General features: G+C 44.2%; 1 protein-coding gene across 1 annotated transcript in view; it reads left to right on the top strand.

Annotated features, from left to right (window-relative positions):
* The first annotated feature begins 12274 nt into the window (after window positions 1-12274).
* The window catches only part of LOC144667943 (zinc finger protein 652-like), a 102046-nt gene continuing 98040 nt past the window's right edge, over window positions 12275-16280 (top strand). Inside the window, exon 1 of the mRNA XM_078529574.1 lies at window positions 12275-12419. The gene's annotated coding sequence lies outside the window, so the exon portion shown is untranslated. The remainder of the gene's footprint in view (window positions 12420-16280) is intronic.

Here is a 16280-nt window from a genome sequence, read left to right as displayed (position 1 = left end):
GAGGAATTGTGGCAGCCCCGATTCTGATGTATGGCCCAATCCCTGATGCTGGGAGCCTTTGTATAGGAGGGGACCTGGTGGCTGGGAGCTTGTGAGGCACTGCAATAAGTATTCTTGCTTCTCCTGACCCACCAACAGTGCTGTAAAAGGCACTTAGCTATCCCCCTGAAGCTGACCTCACCTCACTTCACCTGTTGCGAAAGAATGAGAAACTTGGTTGCCCATTGCAAAACCTGCAAAGCTGATTAAATTGGAGGTTTCCAATCTCTTTAAAATATTTAAATTGCTAACTCATCTCCTGGTTGACTGCCACCCCCTTGTCCCACCTATATTAAACATCCCATGGATCTGTCTAAAGACAACAGAGAGATTGCCCAGTGTATTGGCCAAAATTCCTTCCTCAACCAACACTGCCAAAAAAACATCAACTGATTTTTGATATTTTTGTGTATTCCCCTGGAAGAGAGCATCATGTAGCACAGCAGAAGGATTCTCAGGCTGATTTACTGCCTGTTTCTGACAGTGTGACAAATTATAATATATACACTCCTTCTGTGGTTGTAGCCATCTTCATGTTAGCCAATAGGGTCCTTGACAGTGGGAGAGTTTTATGAACTCCCAAAACCCATGGAATGTCCGAGGCAAGGGCTGGATGTGAGTATTCTGCTGGATGTCAACCCAGAATTCAAAGCCAGTCCACAGGTCTCTACTCAACAAGCCTGTCTGGAGCAGGGTTTGAACCCTGTAACACTTGACTCAGAGGCAAGAGTGCTGCCACTGAGCCAAAAGGTCACACTATTTAACATGTAATTCATCTCATTATGAGATGTTGCTGTGCAAAATTGACTGCCTAAAAACAAAGAGGAAAGAGATATAGAGAGGTGAAGAAGTTTAATGGGGAAATTCCAGAGGTTAGGGCCTAGGCAGCTGTCAAATGAGGAACAATTAACATCGGGGATGTGCAAAAGGCCAGAATTAGAGGAGCACAGATATCTTGGAGCATTGCAGAGCTGGAAGAGGTTATCAAGATAGGGAGGGGCAAAGGCTTTGGAGGGATTTGAAAACAAAATTTTTAATATGAAAGTGCTGCCGGACCAGGAGCCAATCAATGTAGGTCAGCGAGCACAGGGGTGATGGGTAAAAACTTGGTGCAAGTTAGGAAATGAGCAGAAAGATTTGGATGAGCACAAGTTTATAAAGAAGGGTAGATTGGAGGCCAGCCAGGAGAGAATTGACATAGTTAAGTCTAGAGGCAACAAAGACATGAATGACGGATTCCGCAGCGGATGAGCTGAGGCAGAGCAGAGTCGGGTAACACAAGAGAAGCAGGTAACACAAAGAGACAGAGTTCTGTCATTCTTTCTCTCCTCTCAATAAATGTACGTTTTTGAAGCTTTCCATCTAGTATTGTGGATTTGATTTAACAGATCTCTTCACTGGTAGCAAGTGAACCTGTGTTCCACTTATATTGTGAAAAAAAATTGAACAGAATCAGTCCCATAATGTGATGGTACAATTAATGTAGGATCAGTTCCAGATAGGCTGTGGTTGAAACAGAAGATCTTACATGAATGCAATTCCTACCAAGTGCAACATTCTCATTCTAGCCACACATCCTTCTAAAGAAGATCCACGGAGACCAGCAATGCTAAAAGTGAAAAGGCTGAATTGAAATGGATGACAGTGCAAGTGCTGGTAGCAGCGGCCATTTATTGACGTCATCAGTCAACAAAGAGAAACTAAATCCAAATCAGAGTTTTCAAACTTCTGACAACACTGGCACTGGGCCATTTATGCTTCACAGTTGCCTATGACAACAACCCTGGGCCATTGGATGGCATTAGACAACAAGCATGATGCATTGAACACCAGCCAATGTTGACTATTAGCTCTACCCATGGCTTAATTTTCATAACATTTTCTATCAATTGTTTTATATTAGCAGTATTGTAACTTTACCCTCTATGCTCACAGTAACATTCCCCTTTTCATATAACCATGCTTGTGGTTTTAAAAGCTATTCTGATGAAAGCAAGACCCGGTGATGTTTGTTTTAGGCTGATCAGTGTTTCCTGGCTTACGAAAACTTTTCCAAGATTTTACATTAACCCACACATGGGCTACATTTTTAAGTACATTTTTTTGGCATACAATGCAAGAGTAAGTGCCAGTAAATGATCACGAGTTGGGACATGTATATTTAAATATAATCAAAAAAGGAAGATAACAGCCGTAATTCTGCTAATTTGGCCTCCGTAAAGGTTCTGTCAATCACATTAAACCTGCTTTTGAGGTATAAAAAAAGTTATCCAGGTGCACTATACATGCCATACACCTCATGCCAATCTGTATTACGCAATTAAACAGAAGATCCATGCAGTAAAGAGGAATTTGGTGCAATTCAGTGAGGGATAATATTGGAAATTGGAACTTGTCCCGTTTCAGACACCTAAGGCAGGATTTTGGCTCCAGATGCAAAACACAGGTTGGGACTGTTTCTGGGTCTGGGGTGAGGAAAGGCTGGGGTGGGGGAATGGGGAGAATTGAGGGGGGGGAGGTGCCCTTTCATCAGTTGACTGCAGCTGCTCCTGAACACAGCCAGGCGAGGAGTGACTCTAGGCCTGCCTGGAGTGCTGCCACCACCCCCCACCCCGGCTGGTCACATTGCTCCACGCCCATCTCCTTAAAATCCTATCCCCTGCTGTCTGCACCCTCATCTCCCACAACTACAAGAAACTCATGGACTTTTTCGTCACTAAGATTGAAACCATTCTTCTAGCTTTCTCTGCCACTTTCCTCCTTTCCCTCACCTACCAAGTCAAAACTGTCTGGAGGCCCTAAACAAAAACAGAAACAGAAATACCTGGAAAAACTCAGCAGGTCTGGCAGCATCGGCGGAGGAGAGCACAGTTGACGTTTCGAGTCCTCATGACCCTTCAACAGAAGGAGGCCCTACCTGCTCGAACTCTGGTGCTGAATTTTTCCTTCATCTTATCTCTCCTCATGCCCATGTGCAAACTCATCATATCCTTAAGATCTACCTCTTGCTTCCTCCAACCTATTCACAGTAAACTGCTGAAATTCAAGATCCCTTTTTGGCCCCATGCTAGCTGTGAATGATCAAACATCCCTCTCTCTTTCAAAAGGGCTGTTACCATGTCCATCCTCAGGAATGCCACCCTTGAACATTCAGTTCTTTCAATCTCCTGCCTCATCACTATCCTCACTTTCCTTTCCAGAATCCTTGAGTGTTATGCAATGCCTTGTTTGAATCTCTCCAATCAGCTGCTGCTCCATTATGATACCAAAACAGCCCCAATCAAAGTCAGAAATGACGTCTTCGGTGACTGTAATTGTGACTGTGGTTTATTTTCTTCCTCAGCCTCCTTGACCTCATTGCAATTTTTGACATGGTCAACCACAATATCCTCCTCCAACATCCCCCCTCTGTTGTCCTGTTCAGTCGTACTGCCCTCATTTGGTTGCAATCTTACCCATCCGGTCATAGCCACTACACCCTTCATTATCCTTGGTCTCTTCCTCATCTACACTCAAACCCTCGGTGACATAATCCAAACACACTGTGTTACACACTCAGTCTGGTAATGCCTTGATTGTAAAGTTATCATTCCCATTTGCAAGTCCCTGCATGGTTCTGGTTCCTTCCTATCTCTGGAACCTTCTCCAGCTCTACAACACACCAAAATCCCTACACTTCTCCCATTCTGGCCTCTTGAACATCCACAATTTTAACCTCTTCACCACTGGTAGATGCACCTTCAGCTGCCTAGGTCCTAAGCTCCATAATGCCCTCCATAAACCTCTCTACCTCTCTCCTCGTTTACAACACTTCATAAAATTTACCTTTTTGACCAGCAACTGGTCATCTATCTTAATATCTCCTTATGTGGTTCAGTGTCAAATTTTGTTTTTCCAGCATTTTCTGTTTTTATTTCAGATTTCCAGCATCCGCAGTATTTTGATTTTATTTTGCTACATAGTGCTTCTGAGAAAGTTTGCTATGTTAAAGGTGGTATATAAATTCAAGTTATTGTTGCTATCAGACTTACATTTTATTCAATGTCTTAATCAATATGTTGAAGGGACAGCCTCAATCAGCTCTGGTCTAGGTGTTTGTGAAAGAATAGTAACGTGTTTTTGGTGAGCTCACCTTGGAACCTAGCGTGCTTTACTCAACATCTTGTACAATGGTTAACTAATGGGATATGGTAGTGGGTCATCCCCCAAGTGCAGTAATCATACAGCACAAAAGAGAAATTTTAAAATTATTGATTAAAAGATAGAAGTCACATACGTCCTAGTTGTTCATCCACATCAGTAGCCGTGACTTTGAGACTCTCAAGCATTTGCAGATATATGGCTGGGATTTAACTAGGTAAACGCTCTGGTTACCATCACTGAAGAATCCTGACTCAGACACCATGAAGTAGACTCGTAGTCTTGACTATATTAACAGCAAGTCTTTCTTAACAACTCAGAACTATATACGTATATACAGTAGAGGGTACAAATATGGAGCTGACCCCATCCTAGGTCTTTACACATCTCTATCCATCTCTAGATTGACCCTGGCTCTGGGCCATGTTCCTTTTTACATCACTGTGTGGGCAGTACTATATTGAGTCCCACATTAACCCTGTATGTACCAGACCCTACTACTACAATCACTGATATTCTTGATGCCTTTCAAATCAGTGCCAGTCCTGCTGGACGTCAATCTAAGTGGGTCCACATTAGCCACAGTACTGTTAATAAGACAGCCTATGCTATTAGTGCTACCTGGAAGAGCAAGCCTTCCAATGGGAGTTGAGATTCTTCTCACTCAGTATCTGATAATCATGCAAGCCCTTGCCCCAACAAGTAGCGTGGCGCTGATTTGAAAGGCATGAAGAATATCAGTGATTGTAGTAGGAGGGTCTGGTACATACAGGGTTAATGTGGGACTCAATACAGTACTGCCCACAGAGTGATGTAAGAAGGCACATGACCCAGAGCCAGGGTCAGTCTAGAGATGGATAGAGATGTGTAAAGACCTAGGATGGAGTCAGCTCTGTGCCTGTACCCTCCACTGTATGGGCAGGATTTCTCGCTGAGCGGGCAGGCGCCCTCCAGACCCGCTCGAGCGTAAAATGACACGCAATGACGTCAGGATGCTCGCCCGACATCATCGCGCACTCGCGCGATATTTCAGTCGACAGGCGCGCGCAGCAGTTGGCAGCGCAGCCGCCAGTAATTAACAGGCCTATTGAGGCCATTAAAGTCACAGTTGAATGCAATTTTTCGCTGCCGTCCAACCTTACGGTTGGCGGGCAGGCGAATCAGCCAGGCAGCCTTTGGCTTTTTTTATGAAACCTCATCCATGGGTGGAATGAGGTTTCCAACAGGAATTAAAAATAAAAATGTTGAAATATCATTTATAACATGTCCCTGCTCATGTAACACACTCACGTGAGGAGACATATTTTTAACATTTGTAAAACCTTTATTTGCGTTTTTAAAAATCTTCAGCTCCCTGAGGCGGCTCTAAGCCTTCAGGGAACTTTCAGTGCGCGTACCCGTGCGCACGCGCAAACGTCTGCACTCGCCCTCCTCCCACCCCCACCCTGGCAGTGCTCCGCCTTGCAGCGCGCCTTTCACACTGGCTGGCTGTTCATTGGCCAGCTGCATGAAATCGATGTCGGGGCCCGAACTCGGGCGGCGGTCAGCTTCGCGGCCGCTCCTGGGCCTGCCTAACCTGCCCGCCCGACAAGGTAAAACTCCTGCTCTATAGTTATGAGTTGTTAATAAAGATGTGCTGTTAATATATTAACATACTCAAGACTACGAGTCTGCTTCATGGTGTCTGAGTCAGGATTCTTCAGTGATGGTAACCAGAGCATTTACCTTGTTAAATTCCAGCCATATCTCTGCAAGCACTTGAGAGTCTCAAAGTGATGGCTCTGACAACCTGTGCCTTTGCTTTCTGGATTTAGGTAAGTCAGGTATCTCTTTAAGAGGAGAGAGTATACACTCTGCATCAAAGATATGTACAGATAAAGGGGGCCAGTCAATCTAGTTGCCTCTTGAATGACTTCAAAATGTTTGTCTCCACTGCCCTACCCAGAAAAACATTCCAGGTATTAATTACTCTTTGCTAGAAAAAAGATTTTTTGTCATTAGTCCTGAACTTGTCTTTTACCTACAATTCCCATATCCCGCTGTCATGGTTTGATTTGAAATAATGCTTAGGTTTAACCTTTTCTATTCCACATAGTTCCTTAAAAACTTTTAAGTCCCAGGGATAAGGGACTTCAGTTATGTGGAGTGACTGGAGAAGCTGGGGGTTGTTCCTCTTCAAGCAGGGAAGGTTCAGAGGAGATTTGATAGAGTTGTTTAAAATCATGAATGGTTCTGATAGAATAAATTTGAGAAGCTGTTTCCAATGGCAGAAAGGTTGGTGGACAGAGATTTAAGATGATTGGCAAAAGAATCAGAGGTGATATGAGGAAACAATTTTTCACACAGTAAGCTGCGATCTGGAATGTGCAGACTGAAAGGATGGTGGAAGCAGATTCAGTAACATTCAAAAGACAGTTGCATAAATTCTTGAGAGGAAAAGAATTACAGGGCTATGGGGAAAGAGCAGGGGGGGTGGGATTAATTGGATAGCTCTAAAGAGCTGACAGAGGCATGAAGGGCCAAGGGAACCTCTTCTGTGCTGTATTATTTTATGATTATATGATATCCCCTCATTCTTCCCTTTCAAGGTTGGGATGCAGGTTTTTTCTATTCCTTTCTCTTACGCAATAATTTCACACTAGACAGCAGCCATGCCAGCATCATATCCAGACCTTGGATGTTTGTCTTGTGTCTCAGTGATCAGGCTGAATGCAATATTCCAGGGGCAGCCGGATCAGATACAATATCAGGATGACTGCCTCACATTTATGCTCCACTGAGTTTTGCCAATACAGTTCAGTTTACTGTGTGCTTTATTGACTGATGTGTTCCAATGATAACTGAGCTAAGTATGACTCTGAGAACTTTTTCAGCCTTTTCGCTGCCTGAATGCCTGACATTCATCTAGCATGTCTCTCACTTATTCTTCTATCAGAAACTAATACTCCACCTGTATGGAATTTTCATTAGCTTAGTTTGTAGAGCCTTAAACCTGATGGTAGATTTCCGCAGCATCCAAATGATCAAAATAAAACTGTTATACAATGAGGCTTGTATTAATGACTAGGGCAGCTATGAGGTGCAAACATTACTGCACTGCTTGTGATGTTATCAGTTGCTGTTTGCTGTCTTTCAGGTGGTTTCCTGGTACGTGTGGAACATCGCAGCTCCACAACTTCAGATTCTTTGTCAGGAACCTCCTTTTCCAGAGTTGCCTGACTATTAGGTGCTTCGGTTGGCACTTGAAGATACACTTCCTGTATCTTCAACTCTTACAGGACCATCAGACATGTCAGTCCTGGGTTGAGTATACTTAACAGCAAATGCAGACCCAGTCATAGTCACTGGCGGAACCAAATCTTGGTGATTTGTCTCTCTCTTCCTTAAATGGTCCATGTGTTTATGAATGATCCAGTCTTCCACTTCCACGTGGTAAGATAGAGGTCCAGTCACCACACTTATTTCACCCTCTTGGATCTCCACCAGATCCTCCTGCACATCTCGCTGGACATCCAGCATCTGCCGCCTAATGGATGACTCCAGAGGCTCATCATCTGCTTCGACTGAGCATCATCCTTGTCTCCAGCAGCCCTCCAACTGTTGGTGCCCTGGGCACTCTCTGCCACCACCTGCACTTCAAGTGAGTATCAAGTGCCCTCACCGCTGTGCAGCGACATTCTAGCCGAAGGTCTAACGCCCATCGAGGTGTTGGTATCTGTACTGGTGCCTGGTTCAGAGAGAGGGTGTGACGCAGGTGCATTTGGAGCCTGGCGGTCCTCTGACGTCAGGGGTGGGTCATCAGGATCCTGCGATTGGGTGCGTAGTGGCAAACCTAAGGGAGAGCAACAACATGTCATTAGTTTAAGTCATCACACTGTCATTGTGCATGCCAGACTCCTTGGTGAGACCATGGAGATCTGCATCATGGTGCTATCGTCTTTCAATGATCAATGGGGGATCCAGTTTTGAGGCTCCCATCAATGATGAGACTACAAAAGAATGTTTGCACCATCCAAAACTCTCTCCTCTGTGCACTGCACTCTTACCATTGTTTGACACCCCCAGTCTCTCCATGGCCGGTTGACCGAGGTGTGTTGTGCCTCTCCAGCTCCAAGGCATCCTGCTCGTATCTGGTTAGGATACTATGAAGGTTACCAGGGCCTCCACTGGTTTGTGACCTTTCAATATTGTTATGGGCTGTCTTCTCCTGAAAGAATAGATGAGCATTGATTAGTCCACTCTCTACCTGCAACGCCATTGCAGCCTGTTCAACTCTACCTGAGGAGCACCTTGCAGGGCAGATCCGAGTCGTGGCCCTCGAGCTGCAAGGCACTCAGTCCAAGCAGCCAGAGATCACCCCCTTGGTTAGCTCCAGCTTCATTGACAATTGGCACTCAGACTCTAACACCTCTGAGCTCCATGGGCGGGGCATGAACAGCCCTTAACACTTCAACACACTGAGCCATGCCAACCCAGTACTCACCCATCCTGAGCGCAGCGGGTCATTAAACCTCTTGCAGCACTGGATCCAGGTGCATCACACAACATCATGGCTGCTGACCAGCACTGTCAGCTCCTCCCAAACTCTTTTTGTAAGGTGCAGTGGCCTCCTCCTTCCATTCCTGGAGGCAAGGGTGTCCCTCCTGGCAGCCACCACCTCCAGGAGGACTGCAAGGCACTCATCAGAAAACCGGGGGGCCAAGGGCTCACCTGGCCTGCCTTCCTGGCGTCTGGAATACATAATTTTCAACCTCCTGCTGACAACACTGAAGAGGTCTTCCTCGCCGGCAGCCTTCCACGGCCTGACTATGCCGGTTTTAAACTGGCCGCCGAGTCGCCTTTGGACCCAGTGGCCGACAAGCCCCCACCCCACCACCCCTTCCCAAGCATTGGGGAGCCGCTGTCGGGGGCTGATTGCAGGCGGTGGGCCACTTCCCACCTGCTCCCAGGCCCACTGACCGCACCAGCCTGCCAAACTCAAAAATTCTGGCCTAGTTTATTGCATCGTAGCTTTGATAGAAAGGTCTGTTTCTGTTTGATTTTGTTCAGGTGGTGTTTGTGTCAGTTTGTTTTGAAGACTAGGTTGTTTTTGTAAGTTGTCTTTGTAGGTTTTTTTTCCCCCTGTTTTGTTGACATTCCAGAATGCTTAAGGGCAATCAGGGCAAGGAAGTTGCCACGGTTACAGCTGTGTGCTTGCTAATGCTGAGAGTGAGCCCAGGGCTGTTTTCCCTTTTTCTTTAATCTGTCGGTGGCTTCCAAGAAAATTGCTCTGCTTAAATCCTGAATAAATTCCATGGGCAGAATCTTACAGTCCCCCATCAGCAGGTTTGCAGGCAGCAGACCTGTAAAATTCCCAGGTGGCCTTCCCGCCGCCCTCCCACCTACCCACCCTAATGTAGTAATTATGGCTTTGTTAAATGTCGGACTGTACCTTTAAGAATAGTCCTGTGATGTAAGATCACATGATCTGCGTAAACCAATGTGTTAGCAGCACCGGCTACCTCCACAGTCAGTGTAGAGATAGAGATCAAGTTGAAAGCACGCGTGTAGTTGCTGCTGGCTGTATTGTAAATAAACCGAATGTTTCCACTTAGAAAGTTGTCTGCAGATCAACCCTATTACTAATAGGCGACAAGGCCACGCTACAACACCTGACCTGTCTGCAATTTTACATGGTGCGAGCGAGGCTTAGAATCACATGCCCGCTGACATCCCAATCGTTGTATGGACTACACGCTTGAGGTAATTAGACTGACTATCAGTTGGGCTCAAGTCTAAATTGTGAATCAAATCATTGATGTCAAGCTCTCTTGCCAACTTCAATATATGCCTGTACTGTACATATATTTCACATCTATGTATTGCATTTGAGATGTTATTGTGGACTTTTTTCATAATTGACAGGTGGCAGGCTCCTCATGCTTAAAATGACTGTAGTATAAGGGGTTAATTCGAACTGTGATTATTCTAATGAGACAGTATACATCATCACAGGAAGTGATGTAATGTCTCATGATCTTGCTCTCTCTTGTAGACCTCATGGCAAGATGAAGCCACAGTAAGATGTTTCTCAATTAAGTTAGTGTTTTCTTTACCTCAGCAGACTCTGTGAATATTCTGTATTAGCATAACCAAGAATATTATATGGTGGCAGCGAGTCAAAGAACAAGTATGGAAAAGTCTCTGCCATTACCGGAAAACTTTGAGCCAGTCACAGGTCTCAATCAGGCAGAAGCATAGCTGAAGATTTACCAGATATCACACTTTATCGGGCTTCATGGCGAAGTTGAGCAGTGAGCAGGTCAGTATGCTGTTATACACGATGGGTAGCTGTGCCAATGATATCCTATTCAGGCAAGGAATCGACAAAGAAAAAGCTAAGTATGATGAAGTAATAAAAGCACTCGATGCCGACTTCAATCTGTGAAAGAATACCATAGTCGAGTGAGTTAAATTTAACAAGCACGCCCAATGACAAGGGAAAGTATTTATGCATTTATCAACAATCTGCATAGACGTACTGAGAATTGTGAATATGATGGTTAAAAAGATGAACTAATCAGGGACAGAATTGTTGTCAGAGTTTTGGATGAAGCATTGTCTGACCACGTGCAGTCAGTGGATGATTTAACCTTAACAAAGGCAAAATCAACTGAGCAGACAAAATCAGGTCAGGGAGCAAAATCGATCAGTGATTCAGGGTGACAGGGAGAACCATATCTCAAAAATGACTGAATTAGTGAAGTATATTAAATTTAAAAGCTGAGAGGTGGCCATTAAAAGGCTGAGGGGGCAAAAAGAGCATTCATCAATCGCCCCAGCTAACTGTAATCAGGGTATTGGGAGAAAACACAGGCGCGAAAATTGTCCAATCAAAGGGCCCAAATGCCAATTTTACAGAAAGAAGGGTTACTTTCAGGTTATATTCACAGGAAGAAGCTTCTACAGAATCAGCAAAAAGAGAGGTCTTTGAACGGTGGGAAGATACATGAAATAGAATTTATCAATAATATTAAGGTGCCTTTCCTTGGAGGGATCCAGAAACCAAGTGGAAGCTACCAGAGTGCTGATATCTTAGTAGAGGGATACAAGACATGCTTTAAGTTAGGCACAAGTGCAGCATTTTTGGTTCTTTCTAATGTTGAACTGTGTTTGGAGAAAAGTTCTCTTCAGCCATGATGCAAAAAACAACATGGGCCAGGAAGTATAGAACTCAAGGTCATAGGACAACTGAGTGCAACCGTTCAAAATGGAGGGAAAAAACGTCACTGAAACCTTATACGTGACACTGAACAAGAGCTGTCCACTGTTAGGCAAGTAAGCCTGTACCGACTTACATACAATTTGCAGAGTAGAGGAACAGGAAAGTCGAGAAGATCAGCCTAAAAACTTCACAGCTGAATTTCCACAGCCATTCACAGGACTTAGGAATGCTGAAGACAGCGTACCACGGCACTGTACATCCTGAAATGAAGCTAGTGTGTCTGTTTACACCCTGAAAAAGTTCCTCATCCGTTTTTGTCAAAGGTTAAGAAGGAAATTGACTCTATATTGAAGCAAGAGGTTATTTCACCTGTGATGGAACCAATAAGCTGCTGCTTGGGGATGGTCCCAGTGCTAAAACCTGACGGATCGATCAGAATTTACCAAGATCTTACAAAGCTGAACAGAGAGGTTGAAAGCAAAGTTCATCCTATGTCATCTGTGGACCAGGGCTTAGCAAAGTTGGGAGAGTTCAAGCTTCACGAAACTAGATGCAAATAGTGGTTTTTGGCAACTACCCCTTGAATGAAGAGTCTAAGTTGCTCACAACCTTCATTACACCATTTGGGAGGTTTTGTTTCAACAGACTACCCTTCGGCATCACATCAGCACAGCTGTAATATGCCTTTAAGGGATATCAGCATAACATCACTAGAAGGAAAATGTGTCATATGTTCCAGTCTTAGTTTCACTTTTGCTTTAAGCAGAGCGCACACACAGCTCTGATGTCTTCAAACTTTATACCCATGTATAACTGTTCTCATGTGCTTACTCTTAATAAATGAACCCACATCATGTTTACCCAACCCCTTATGAGCAATTGGTGTCTCATATCATTATAGTAACACAACTTGGTGATCAGCGGTGGTAAGAGAGGTTGCAGGAAGATACTCACTAACCTGCCTGCTGCAATTGCATCTGTCCATCGGTAGGAGTGACCAATGCACAGTCCTTGTGGAGACAAAGCCTCATGTTCCGTGAGTATGACTGTTGCTTGACTAGTCTGTGGGACAGCTCTCCAAATTTTGGCACAAGCCTTCACATGTTAATAAGGAGGACTTTTCAGGGTCAACCGGGCTGAGTTTGCCATAGTCGTTCCGGTCCCTAGGTCAATGGCGGGTGGCCCATCCAGTTCCATTCCTTTTAGACATTTTTTAGCAGTTTGATACAACTGAGTGGCTTGCTAGGCCATTTCAGAGGAGCAGTTAAGAGTCAACCACATGCTGTGGGCCTGGAGTCACATGCACACCAGACCAGGTAAGAACAGCAGATTTGCTTCCTTTGCTAAAGGGGATTGGTGAACCAGATGTGTCTTTACAACAATCAACAATAGTTTCATGGTCATCATTAGAATTTTAATTCCTGATTTCTTTTATTGAATCCAAATTCAACCCTCTGCTGTGGTGGGATTTGAACCCAGGTCCCCAGAGCATTACCCTGGGTCTCTGGATTACTAGTCCAGCAACAATGCCACTACGCTGCCACCACCTTCCCCTCCCCTATCACACCTTACGAAGTGTTTGCCAAGATTCCAATTATATGTCTTAAGAAATTTGGTAACTATTTGTTATTGGTCAAGACTGACACAGCGGCAAGTGCCAACATACTACCTCTGCAAATTCTAAAAGACATGTATCCACAGACATGGAAGACCATGGGGAAACCTACTACTGTGAAACCTTCAGAGTACAACGTATCACTAACTCCATGTGTAGAATCCGTGGTCCTCGGTGGCCAGTACAATCAATCCTCCTGGGTGTCACAGAGGTTCTACATTGTGGAAGCTAAAGACCCAGCGATTGCAAGTGTCCTGGCATGCGGTGACCCCACACTAGTAATTATCCATGGAATCAGTCAGAGGACACAGGGCAGATCAACCCCAGAAACTATTCCTATCACCTCAGTTCACGACCTGACATCAAAATATCCAGACTGTTTCGACACAATTGGCAGTTTCAAGGGAGCTGCAATATTGCACTTTCAGGAGAATACAAGTCCATCAACTGACCCACCACGTAAGATCAGCATCCACATACAAGACAAATTGAAGGTCGAACTAGACAAAATGGAGAAAGGCAGCATCATTAGAAGAGTATAAGAAAGCACAGATTGGTGCAGTTCAATCACCTGTGTCATAAAGAAGGATGGATCATTAAGAGTTTGCCTCAATCCACGATGTTTAATTGCAGCTTTGAAACATGGTCCTTACAAAATATCCACATTAGAAGAGCTAAGTTTGAGATTTGCAGGTGCAAAATTCTTCTCGAATCTTGATGCTAATCATGGTTACTGGTCAGTGCATCTCGTGGAGAACTCCCAAGAGCTCAATACATTTCGTACCCCATTTGGACAATACTGTTTTCAACAGCTTCCTTTCAGGCTGTCCGTTAGCCAGGGCCTCTTTCAAGCTCAGATTGACCGCGTTGCATGCACTGTTGCAGGATGCATCTGTATTGCAGATGATATTGCCATTATGAGAAGAACAAAGCAAGAACATAACCATAATCTGCATCTATTAATGCCAGCAGCACGTAAAGATGTATTGGTGTTCATCAGTCTAAAATGTAACATTAAGGAGAGCATTGCAGTACTGGAGAAGGAGGATTTGTCAGAGGATTCAAGGACAGAATATACTTGTCTAGGGCTAAGGAATAAAAAGGGTGATACTACATTGCTCGGTGTAATATATTGACCACCAGCTGGTGGGAAGGATATAGAGGAACAAATCTGCAAAGAAATTACAGAAAGGTGTAAACATCATAGAGTAGTTATAATAGGGGACTTTAATTACCCGTGTATCGACTGGGATAGTGGTAGTGTAAGGGGCAGTGAGGGACAAGTGTTCCTAGATTGTGTTCAGGAGAATTTCCTACAGCAGTATGTGTCCAGTCCAACAAGAAAGGAGGCACTGCTAGACCTGGTTCTTGGGAATGAGGTGGGCCAAGTAGATCAAGTGACAGTGGGAGAACATTTAGGAGACAGTGATCATTGTATCATAAGGCTTAGGATGCCAGTGAAAAAGAACATTGGTCAATCCAGAGTAAGAATAATCAACTGGCAGAGAGCGGACTTCAATGGGGCAAGAACACAGCTGGGCCAGATAGACTGGAATCAAAGTTTGGCGGGAAAAACAGTAGTTGAACAATGGGCTACCTTCAAAGAGGAGATGGTTTGGGCACAGTCAAAAGGGAAGGCTGGACAAACAAATCCAGAGTTCCCTGGATGACAAAGGAGATAGAAATTAAGTTAAAGAAGAAAAAGTGTGCTTACGACAGGTGTCAGGTAGCAAATACAATTGACAGCCAAACTGAATACAGAAGGTTCAGAAGGGATGTGAAAAAGCAAATACTAGAAGCAAAGAGTGATTATGAAAAACAACTGGCAGCCAACGTAAAAGGAAATCCCAAAGTACTCTATAAGCACATCAATAGTAAAAGGAGGAGTAGGGCCAATTAAGGACAAAAAGCGAATTTACACATAGAGGCAAGAGGCATGGCTGAGGTGTTAAATGAATACCTTGCATCTGTCTTTACCTACGAGGTAGATGCTGCCCAGGTCATGGTGACAGAGGAGGAAACAGTCACTAGAAGGGTTTAAAATCGACAAGGAGGAGGTATTGAATAAGCTGTCGGTACTTAAAGTTGATAAGGCACCGGGATTGGATGAGATGCATCCAAGGATATTGAAGGAAGTGAGAGTGGAAATGTCAGAGGCACTGGCAATAATCTTTCAATGTTCCCTGGATTTGGGGGAGGACTGGAGAATTGCAAATGTTACCCCTTTGTTCAAAAAGGTTGTAAAGATCTGCCCTTCAATTTCAGACCAGTCAGTTTAACTTCGGTGGTGGGGAAACTTCTAGAAACAATTATTTGGGATAGAATTAATTGTCACATGGAAAAATGTAGATTGATTAGGAAGAGCCAGCATGGATTTGTTAAAGGAAAATCGTGTCTAACTAACCTGCTGGAGTTTTTAGAAGAGGTAACAGAGATGGTTGTTGAGGGAAAGGCCATTAATGTGGTATGTATGGACTTCCAAAAAGCATTCAATACACTGCCACACAACAGACTTGTGAGGAAATTTTTAGGCCATGAAATAAAAGGAACAGTAGCAACGTGGATACAAAATTAGCTGAGGGATAGGAAACAGACAGTAATGGTTAATGGGTATTTTTCAGGCTGGAAGAAGGTTTGTAGTGGAGCTCCCTAGGGATTGGGACCCTTGCTTTTCCTGATATATATATAAATTATCTAGATCTTGGTGAGCAGGGGACAATTTCAAAGTTTGTGGATGACACAAAACTTGGGAGAATTGTAAACTGTGAGGAGGACAGTGTAGAACTTCAAAAGGACATTGGCACATTTGGTGGAGTGAGCAGATATGTGGCAGATGAAGTTCAATGTGGAGAAGTGTGAGGTGATGCTTGTTGGTACAAAGAAAATGGAAAGACAGTATAAAATAAAGGATACTTTTCTAAAGGTGTGCAGGAGCAGAGAGACCTGGGTGTATATGTACATAAGTCATTAAAGGTGGCAGAACAGGTAGAGAAAGCTGTTTCTAAAGCATACAGTATTCTAGGCTTCATTAATAGGGGCATAGAGTATAAGAGCAGGGAGGTGATGAACTTCTATAAGACACTGGTTACACCTCAGCGGGAGTATTGTGTACAGTTCTGGGTGCCACACTATAGGAAGGATGTGAATGCATTGGAGAGAGTGCAGAAGAGGTTTACGAGAATGGTTCCAGGGATGAGACACTTCAGTTATGATGCAAGATTGGAGAAGTTGGGACTGTTTGCGTTGGAGAGGCGAAGGCTAAGAGGAGACATGATAGAAGTT

The sequence above is a fragment of the Cetorhinus maximus genome, chromosome 25 (assembly GCF_964194155.1).
Source record: "Cetorhinus maximus chromosome 25, sCetMax3.hap1.1, whole genome shotgun sequence".
Classification (NCBI taxonomy): domain Eukaryota; kingdom Metazoa; phylum Chordata; class Chondrichthyes; order Lamniformes; family Cetorhinidae; genus Cetorhinus; species Cetorhinus maximus.
Note: the sequence above shows the minus strand (reverse complement) of the source record. Positions and strands in the feature narration are given on the sequence as shown.